Source organism: Salmo salar, chromosome ssa09 (assembly GCF_905237065.1).
Source record: "Salmo salar chromosome ssa09, Ssal_v3.1, whole genome shotgun sequence".
Classification (NCBI taxonomy): Eukaryota; Metazoa; Chordata; class Actinopteri; order Salmoniformes; family Salmonidae; genus Salmo; species Salmo salar.
The window spans coordinates 151,258,842-151,272,891 of record NC_059450.1 but is presented as its reverse complement, the minus strand read 5'-3'; positions in this window follow the sequence as shown (position 1 = coordinate 151,272,891).

Genomic DNA, 14,050 nt, shown 5'->3' with positions numbered 1-14,050 from the left:
GGGACTGATAAACACTACATTACATTACAGTACAATGGGACTGATAAACACTACATTACATTACAGTATAATGGGACTGATAAACACTACATTACATTACAGTATAATGGGACTGATAAACACTACATTACATTACAGTATAATGGGACTGATAAACACTACATTACATTACAGTATAATGGGACTGATAAACACTACATTACATAACAGTATAATGGGACTGATAAACACTACATTACAGTACGTAATGGGACTGATAAACACTACATTACATTACAGTATAATGGGACTGATAAACACTACATTACATTACAGTATAATGGGACTGATAAACACTACATTACATTACAGTATAATGGGACTGATAAACACTACATTACATTACAGTATAATGGGACTGATAAACACTACATTACATTACAGTATAATGGGACTGATAAACACTACATTACATACAGTATAATGGGACTGATAAACACTACATTACATTACAGTATAATGAGACTGATAAACACTACATTACATTACAGTATAATGGGACTGATAAACACTACATTACATTACAGTATAATGGGACTGATAAACACTACATTACATTACAGTATAATGGGACTGATAAACACTACATTACATTACAGTATAATGGGACTGATAAACACTACATTACATTACAGTATAATGAGACTGATAAACACTACATTACATTACAGTATAATGAGACTGATAAACACTACATTACATTACAGTATAATGGGACTGATAAACACTACATTACATTACAGTATAATGGGACTGATAAACACTACATTACATTACAGTATAATGGGACTGATAAACACTACATTACATTACAGTATAATGGGACTGATAAACACTACATTACATTACAGTATAATGGGACTGATAAACACTACATTACATTACAGTATAATGGGACTGATAAACACTACATTACATTACAGTATAATGGGACTGATAAACACTACATTACATTACAGTATAATGAGACTGATAAACACTACATTACATTACAGTATAATGGGACTGATAAACACTACATTACATTAAGTATAATGGGACTGATAAACACTACATTACATTACAGTATAATGAGACTGATAAACACTACATTACACGTATAATGGGACTGATAAACACTACATTACATTACAGTATAATGGGACTGATAAACACTACATTACATTACAGTATAATGGGACTGATAAACACTACATTACATTACAGTATAATGGGACTGATAAACACTACATTACATTGTATAATGAGACTGATAAACACTACATTACATTACAGTATAATGGGACTGATAAACACTACATTACATTACAGTATAATGAGACTGATAAACACTACATTACATTACAGTATAATGGGACTGATAAACACTACATTACATTACAGTATAATGGGACTGATAAACACTACATTACATTACAGTATAATGGGACTGATAAACACTACATTACATTACAGTATAATGGGACTGATAAACACTACATTACATTACAGTATAATGGGACTGATAAACACTACATTACATTACAGTATAATGAGACTGATAAACACTACATTACATTACAGTATAATGGGACTGATAAACACTACATTACATTACAGTATAATGAGACTGATAAACACTACATTACATTACAGTATAATGGGACTGATAAACACTACATTACATTACAGTATAATGGGACTGATAAACACTACATTACATTACAGTATAATGAGACTGATAAACACTACATTACATTACAGTATAATGGGACTGATAAACACTACATTACATTACAGTATAATGGGACTGATAAACACTACATTACATTACAGTATAATGGGACTGATAAACACTACATTACATTACAGTATAATGGGACTGATAAACACTACATTACATTACAGTATAATGGGACTGATAAACACTACATTACATTACAGTATAATGGGACTGATAAACACTACATTACATTACAGTATAATGGGACTGATAAACACTACATTACATTACAGTATAATGAGACTGATAAACACTACATTACATTACAGTATAATGGGACTGATAAACACTACACTACATTATAGTATAATGGGACTGATAAACACTACATTACATTACAGTATAATGGGACTGATAAACACGACATTACATTATAGTATAATGGGACTGATAAACACTACATTACATTATAGTATAATGGGACTGATAAACACTACATTACATTACAGTATAATGAGACTGATAAACACTACATTACATTATAGTATAATGAGACTGATAAACACTACATTACATTACAGTATAATGGGACTGATACACACTACATTACATTACAGTATAATGGGACTGATAAACACTACATTACATTACAGTATAATGGGACTGATAAACACTACATTACATTACAGTATAATGGGACTGATAAACACTACATTACATTACAGTATAATGGGACTGATAAACACTACATTACATTACAGTATAATGGGACTGATAAACACTACATTACATTACAGTATAATGGGACTGATAAACACTACATTGCATTACAGTATAATGACACTGATAAACACTACATTACAGTATAATGGGACTGATAAACACTACATTACATTACAGTATAATGGAACTGATAAACACTACATTACATTACAGTATAATGAGACTGATAAACACTACATTACATTACAGTATAATGAGACTGATAAACACTACATAACAGTATAATGGGACTGATAAACACTACATTACATTATAATGGGACTGATAAACACTACATTACATTACAGTATAATGGGACTAATAAACACTACATTACATTACAGTATAATGGGACTGATAAACACTACATTACAGTATAATGACACTGATAAACACTACATTACATTATAGTATAATGGGACTGATAAACACTACATTACATTACAGTATAATGGGACTGATAAACACTACATTACATTACAGTATAATGGGACTGATAAACACTACATTACATTACAGTATAATGGGACTGATAAACACTACATTACATTACAGTATAATGGGACTGATAAACACTACATTACATTACAGTATAATGGGACTGATAAACACTACATTACATTACAGTATAATGGGACTGATAAACACTACATTACAGTATAATGGGACTGATAAACACTACATTACATTACAGTATAATGGGACTGATAAACACACATTACATTACAGTATAATGGGACTGATAAACACTACATTACATTACAGTATAATGGGACTGATAAACACTACATTACATTACAGTATAATGAGACTGATAAACACTACATTACATTACAGTATAATGGGACTGATAAACACTACATTACAGTATAATGGGACTGATAAACACTACATTACATTACAGTATAATGGGACTGATAAACACTACATTACATTACGTATAATGAGACTGATAAACACTACATTACATCAGTATAATGGGACTGATAAACACTACATTACATTACAGTATAATGGGACTGATAAACACTACATTACATTACAGTATAATGGGACTGATAAACACTACATTACATTACAGTATAATGGGACTGATAAACACTACATTACATTACAGTATAATGGGACTGATAAACACTACACTACATTACAGTATAATGGGACTGATAAACACTACATTACATTACAGTATAATGAGACTGATAAACACTACATTACATTACAGTATAATGGGACTGATAAACACTACATTACATTACAGTATAATGAGACTGATAAACACTACATTACATTACAGTATAATGAGACTGATAAACACTACATTACATTACAGTATAATGGGACTGATAAACACTACATTACATTACAGTATAATGGGACTGATAAACACTACATTACATTACAGTATAATGGGACTGATAAACACTACATTACATTACAGTATAATGGGACTGATAAACACTACATTACATTACAGTATAATGGGACTGATAAACACTACATTACATTACAGTATAATGGGACTGATAAACACTACATTACATTACAGTATAATGGGACTGATAAACACTACATTACAGTACAGTATAATGGGACTGATAAACACTACATTGCATTACAGTATAATGACACTGATAAACACTACATTACAGTATAATGGGACTGATAAACACTACATTACATTACAGTATAATGGGACTGATAAACACTACATGAAAGTATAATGGAACTGATAAACACTACATTACAGTATAATGAGACTGATAAACACAACATTACAGTATAATGAGACTGATAAACACTACATAACAGTATAATGGGACTGATAAACACTACATTACATTATAATGGGACTGATAAACACTACATTACATTACAGTATAATGGGACTAATAAACACTACATTACATTACAGTATAATGGGACTGATAAACACTACATTACATAAGTATAATGACACTGATAAACACTACATTACATTATAGTATAATGGGACTGATAAACACTACATTACATTACAGTATAATGAGACTGATAAACACTACATTACATTACAGTATAATGGGCCTGATAAACACTACATTACATTACAGTATAATGGGACTGATAAACACTACATTACATTACAGTATAATGGGACTGATAAACACTACATTACATTACAGTATAATGGGACTGATAAACACTACATTACATTACAGTATAATGGGACTGATAAACACTACATTACAGTATAATGGGACTGATAAACACTACATTACATTACAGTATAATGGGACTGATAAACACTAATTACATTACAGTATAATGGGACTGATAAACACTACATTACATTACAGTATAATGGGACTAATAAACACTACATTACATTACAGTATAATGGGACTGATAAACACTACATTACATTACAGTATAATGGGACTGATAAACACTACATTAACAGTATAATGGGACTGATAAACACTACATTACATTACAGTATAATGGGACTAATAAACACTACATTACAGTATAATGAGACTGATAAACACTACATTACAGTATAATGGGACTAATAAACACTACATTACATTACAGTATAATGGGACTGATAAACACTACATTACAGTGTAATGGGACTGATAAACACTACATTACAGTGTAATGGGACTGATAAACACTACATTCCATTACAGTATAATGGGACTGATAAACACTACATTACATTACAGTATAATGACACTCATAAACACTACATTACATTACAGTATAATGGGAATGATAAACACTACATTACATTATAGTATAATGACACTCATAAACACTACATTACAGTATAATTACACTGATAAACACTACATTACATTACAGTATAATGGGACTGATAAACACTACATTACATTACAGTATAATGGGACTGATAAACACTACATTACATTACAGTATAATGGAACTGATAAACACTACATTACATTACAGTATAATGGGACTGATAAACGCTACATTACATTACAGTATAATGGGACTGATAAACACTACATTACATTACAGTATAATGGGACTGATAAACACTACATTACATTACAGTATAATGACACTGATAAACACTACATTACATTACAGTATAATGACACTGATAAACACTACATTACATTACAGTATAATGGGACTGATAAACACTACATTACAGTATAATGGGACTGATAAACACTACATTACATTACAGTATAATGAGACTGATAAACACTACATTACATTACAGTATAATGGGACTAATAAACACTACATTACATTACAGTATAATGGGACTGATAAACACTACATTACATTACAGTATAATGGAACTGATAAACACTACATTACAGTATAATGGGACTGATAAACACTACATTACATTACAGTATAATGACACTGATAAACACTACATTACATTACAGTATAATGACACTGATAAACACTACATTACATTACAGTATAATGGGACTGATAAACACTACATTACAGTATAATGGGACTGATAAACACTACATTACATTACAGTATAATGGGAATGATAAACACTACATTACATTACAGTATAATGGGACTGATAAACACTACATTACAGTATAATGGGACTGATAAACACTACATTACATTACAGTATAATGGGACTGATAAACACTACATTACATTACAGTATAATGGGACTGATAAACACTACATTACAGTATAATGGGACTGATAAACACTACATTACATTACAGTATAATGGGACTGATAAACACTACATTACATTACAGTATAATGAGACTGATAAACACTACATTACATTACAGTATAATGGGACTGATAAACACTACATTACATTACAGTATAATGAGACTGATAAACACTACACTACATTACAGTATAATGGGACTGATAAACACTACATTACATTACAGTATAATGGGACTGATAAACACTACATTACAGTATAATGGGACTGATAAACACTACATTACATTACAGTATAATGGGACTGATAAACACTACATTACATTACAGTATAATGGAACTGATAAACACTACATTACAAGTATAATGGGACTGATAAACACTACATTACATTACAGTATAATGGGACTGATAAACACTACATTACATTACAGTATAATGGGACTGATAAACACTACATTACATTACAGTATAATGGGACTGATAAACACTACATTACACGTATAATGGGACTGATAAACACTACATTACATTACAGTATAATGGGACTGATAAACACTACATTACATTACAGTATAATGGGACTGATAAACACTACATTACATTACAGTATAATGGGACTGATAAACACTACATTACATTACAGTATAATGGGACTGATAAACACTACATTACATTACAGTATAATGGGACTGATAAACACTACATTACATGTATAATGGGACTGACAAACACTACATTACATTACAGTATAATGGGACTGATAAACACTACATTACATTACAGTATAATGGGACTGATAAACACTACATTACATTACAGTATAATGACATACAATATTGATAAACACTACATTACATTACAGTATAATGGGACTGATAAACACTACATTACATTACAGTATAATGGGACTGATAAACACTACATTACATTACAGTATAATGGGACTGATAAACACTACATTACATTACAGTATAATGGGACTGATAAACACTACATTACATTACAGTATAATGGGACTGATAAACACTACATTACATTACAGTATAATGGGACTGATAAACACTACATTACAGTATAATGAGACTGATAAACACTACATTACATGTATAATGGGACTGATAAACACTACATTACATTACAGTATAATGGGACTGATAAACACTACATTACAGTATAATGAGACTGATAAACACTACATTACATTACAGTATAATGGGACTGATAAACACTACATTACATTACAGTATAATGGGACTGATAAACACTACATTACAGTATAATGGGACTGATAAACACTACATTACATTACAGTATAATGGGACTAATAAACACTACATTACAGTATAATGGGACTGATAAACACTACATTACAGTATAATGGGACTGATAAACACTACATTACATTACAGTATAATGGGACTGATAAACACTACATTACAGTGTAATGGGACTGATAAACACTACATTACAGTGTAATGGGACTGATAAACACTACATTACATTACAGTATAATGGGACTGATAAACACTACATTACATTACAGTATAATGACACTCATAAAAACTACATTACATTACAGTATAATGGGACTGATAAACACTACATTACATTACAGTATAATGGGACTGATAAACACTACATTACAGTATAATGGGACTGATAAACACTACATTACATTACAGTATAATGGGACTGATAAACACTACATTACATGTATAATGGGACTGATAAACACTACATTACATTACAGTATAATGGGACTGATAAACACTACATTACATTACAGTATAATGGGACTGATAAACACTACATTACATTACAGTATAATGGGACTGATAAACACTACATACAACAGTATAATGGGACTGATAAACACTACATTACATTACAGTATAATGGGACTGATAAACACTACATTACATTACAGTATAATGAGACTGATAAACACTACATTACAGTATAATGGGACTGATAAACACTACATTACATTACAGTATAATGGGACTGATAAACACTACATTACATTACAGTATAATGGGACTGATAAACACTACATTACATTACAGTATAATGGGACTGATAAACACTACATTACAGTATAATGGGACTAATAAACACTACATTACATTACAGTATAATGGGACTGATAAACACTACATTACAGTGTAATGGGACTGATAAACACTACATTACAGTGTAATGGGACTGATAAACACTACATTCCATTACAGTATAATGGGACTGATAAACACTACATTACATTACAGTATAATGACACTCATAAAAACTACATTACATTACAGTATAATGGGAATGATAAACACTACATTACATTATAGTATAATGACACTCATAAACACTACATTACAGTATAATTACACTGATAAACACTACATTACATTACAGTATAATGGGACTGATAAACACTACATTACATTACAGTATAATGGGACTGATAAACACTACATTACATTACAGTATAATGGGACTGATAAACACTACATTACATTACAGTATAATGGGACTGATAAACGCTACATTACATTACAGTATAATGGGACTGATAAACACTACATTACATTACAGTATAATGGGACTGATAAACACTACATTACATTACAGTATAATGACACTGATAAACACTACATTACATTACAGTATAATGACACTGATAAACACTACATTACATTACAGTATAATGGGACTGATAAACACTACATTACAGTATAATGGGACTGATAAACACTACATTACATTACAGTATAATGAGACTGATAAACACTACATTACATTACAGTATAATGGGACTAATAAACACTACATTACATTACAGTATAATGGGACTGATAAACACTACATTACATTAAGTATAATGGAACTGATAAACACTACATTACAGTATAATGGGACTGATAAACACTACATTACATTACAGTATAATGAGACTGATAAACACTACACTACATTACAGTATAATGACACTGATAAACACTACATTACATTACAGTATAATGGGACTGATAAACACTACATTACATTACAGTATAATGGGACTAATAAACACTACATTACATTACAGTATAATGGGACTGATAAACACTACATTACATTACAGTATAATGGGACTGATAAACACTACATTACAGTATAATGGGACTGATAAACACTACATTACATTACAGTATAATGGGAATGATAAACACTACATTACATTACAGTATAATGGGACTGATAAACACTACATTACAGTATAATGGGACTGATAAACACTACATTACATTACAGTATAATGGGACTGATAAACACTACATTACATTACAGTATAATGAGACTGATAAACACTACACTACATTACAGTATAATGGGACTGATAAACACTACATTACATTACAGTATAATGGGACTGATAAACACTACACTACATTACAGTATAATGGGACTGATAAACACTACATTACATTACAGTATAATGGGACTGATAAACACTACATTACATTAGTATAATGGGACTGATAAACACTACATTACATTACAGTATAATGGGACTGATAAACACTACATTACATTACAGTATAATGGGACTGATAAACACTACATTACATTACAGTATAATGGGACTGATAAACACTACACTACATTACAGTATAATGGGACTGATAAACACTACATTACATTACAGTATAATGGGACTGATAAACACTACATTACATTACAGTATAATGGGACTGATAAACACTACATTACATTACAGTATAATGGGACTGATAAACACTACATTACATTACAGTATAATGGGACTGATAAACACTACATTACACTTACAGTATAATGGGACTGATAAACACTACATTACATTACAGTATAATGGGACTAATAAACACTACATTACATTACAGTATAATGGGACTGATAAACACTACATTACATTACAGTATAATGGGACTGATAAACACTACATTACATTACAGTATAATGGGACTGATAAACACTACATTACATTACAGTATAATGAGACTGATAAACACTACATAACAGTATAATGGGACTGATAAACACTACATTACATTACAGTATAATGGGACTAATAAACACTACATTACAGTATAATGAGACTGATAAACACTACATTACAGTATAATGGGACTGATAAACACTACATTACAGTGTAATGGGACTGATAAACACTACATTACAGTGTAATGGGACTGATAAACACTACATTACATTACAGTATAATGGGACTGATAAACACTACATTACATTACAGTATAATGACACTCATAAAAACTACATTACATTACAGTATAATGGGACTGATAAACACTACATTACATTACAGTATAATGGGACTGATAAACACTACATTACAGTATAATGGGACTAATAAACACTACATTACATTACAGTATAATGGGACTGATAAACACATTACATTACAGTATAATGGGACTGATAAACACTACATTACATTACAGTATAATGGGACTAATAAACACTACATTACATTACAGTATAATGAGACTGATAAACACTACATTACATTACAGTATAATGAGACTGATAAACACTACATAACAGTATAATGGGACTGATAAACACTACATTACATTACAGTATAATGGGACTAATAAACACTACATTACAGTATAATGAGACTGATAAACACTACATTACATTACAGTATAATGAGACTGATAAACACTACACTACATTACAGTATAATGAGACTGATAAACACTACATTACAGTATAATGAGACTGATAAACACTACACTACATTACAGTATAATGAGACTGATAAACACTACATTACAGTATAATGGGACTGATAAACACTACACTACATTACAGTATAATGAGACTGATAAACACTACATTACAGTATAATGGGACTAATAAACACTACATTACATTACAGTATAATGGGACTGATAAACACTACATTACAGTGTAATGGGACTGATAAACACTACATTACAGTGTAATGGGACTGATAAACACTACATTCCATTACAGTATAATGGGACTGATAAACACTACATTACATTACAGTATAATGACACTCATAAAAACTACATTACATTACAGTATAATGGGACTGATAAACACTACATTACATTATAGTATAATGACACTCATAAACACTACATTACAGTATAATTACACTGATAAACACTACATTACATTACAGTATAATGGGACTGATAAACACTACATTACATTACAGTATAATGGGACTGATAAACACTACATTACATTACAGTATAATGGAACTGATAAACACTACATTACATTACAGTATAATGGGACTGATAAACGCTACATTACATTACAGTATAATGGGACTGATAAACACTACATTACATTACAGTATAATGGGACTGATAAACACTACATTACATTACAGTATAATGACACTGATAAACACTACATTACATTACAGTATAATGACACTGATAAACACTACATTACATTACAGTATAATGGGACTGATAAACACTACATTACACGTATAATGGGACTGATAAACACTACATTACATTACAGTATAATGAGACTGATAAACACTACATTACATTACAGTATAATGGGACTAATAAACACTACATTACATTACAGTATAATGGGACTGATAAACACTACATTACATTAAGTATAATGGAACTGATAAACACTACATTACAGTATAATGGGACTGATAAACACTACATTACATTACAGTATAATGACACTGATAAACACTACATTACATTACAGTATAATGACACTGATAAACACTACATTACATTACAGTATAATGGGACTGATAAACACTACATTACAGTATAATGGGACTGATAAACACTACATTACATTACAGTATAATGGGAATGATAAACACTACATTACATTACAGTATAATGGGACTGATAAACACTACATTACAGTATAATGGGACTGATAAACACTACATTACATTACAGTATAATGGGAATGATAAACACTACATTACATTACAGTATAATGGGACTGATAAACACTACATTACAGTATAATGGGACTGATAAACACTACATTACATTACAGTATAATGGGACTGATAAACACTACATTACATTACAGTATAATGAGACTGAAAAACACTACATTACATTACAGTATAATGGGACTGATAAACACTACATTACAGTATAATGAGACTGATAAACACTACACTACATTACAGTATAATGAGACTGATAAACACTACATTACAGTATAATGGGACTGATAAACACTACACTACATTACAGTATAATGAGACTGATAAACACTACATTACAGTATAATGGGACTAATAAACACTACATTACATTACAGTATAATGGGACTGATAAACACTACATTACAGTGTAATGGGACTGATAAACACTACATTACAGTGTAATGGGACTGATAAACACTACATTCCATTACAGTATAATGGGACTGATAAACACTACATTACATTACAGTATAATGACACTCATAAAAACTACATTACATTACAGTATAATGGGAATGATAAACACTACATTACATTATAGTATAATGACACTCATAAACACTACATTACAGTATAATTACACTGATAAACACTACATTACATTACAGTATAATGGGACTGATAAACACTACATTACATTACAGTATAATGGGACTGATAAACACTACATTACATTACAGTATAATGGAACTGATAAACACTACATTACATTACAGTATAATGGGACTGATAAACGCTACATTACATTACAGTATAATGGGACTGATAAACACTACATTACATTACAGTATAATGGGACTGATAAACACTACATTACATTACAGTATAATGACACTGATAAACACTACATTACATTACAGTATAATGACACTGATAAACACTACATTACATTACAGTATAATGGGACTGATAAACACTACATTACAGTATAATGGGACTGATAAACACTACATTACATTACAGTATAATGGGACTGATAAACACTACATTACATTACAGTATAATGGGACTGATAAACACTACATTACATTACAGTATAATGGGACTGATAAACACTACATTACATTAAGTATAATGGAACTGATAAACACTACATTACAGTATAATGGGACTGATAAACACTACATTACATTACAGTATAATGACACTGATAAACACTACATTACATTACAGTATAATGACACTGATAAACACTACATTACATTACAGTATAATGGGACTGATAAACACTACATTACATGTATAATGGGACTGATAAACACTACATTACATTACAGTATAATGGGACTGATAAACACTACATTACATTACAGTATAATGGGACTGATAAACACTACATTACAGTATAATGGGACTGATAAACACTACATTACATTACAGTATAATGGGACTGATAAACACTACATTACATTACAGTATAATGGGACTGATAAACACTACATTACAGTATAATGGGACTGATAAACACTACATTACATTACAGTATAATGGGACTGATAAACACTACATTACATTACAGTATAATGAGACTGAAAAACACTACATTACATTACAGTATAATGGGACTGATAAACACTACATTACATTACAGTATAATGGGACTGATAAACACTACATTACATTACAGTATAATGAGACTGATAAACACTACACTACATTACAGTATAATGGGACTGATAAACACTACATTACATTACAGTATAATGGGACTAATAAACACTACATTACATTAAGTATAATGGAACTGATAAACACTACATTACAGTATAATGGGACTGATAAACACTACATTACATTACAGTATAATGACACTGATAAACACTACATTACATTACAGTATAATGACACTGATAAACACTACA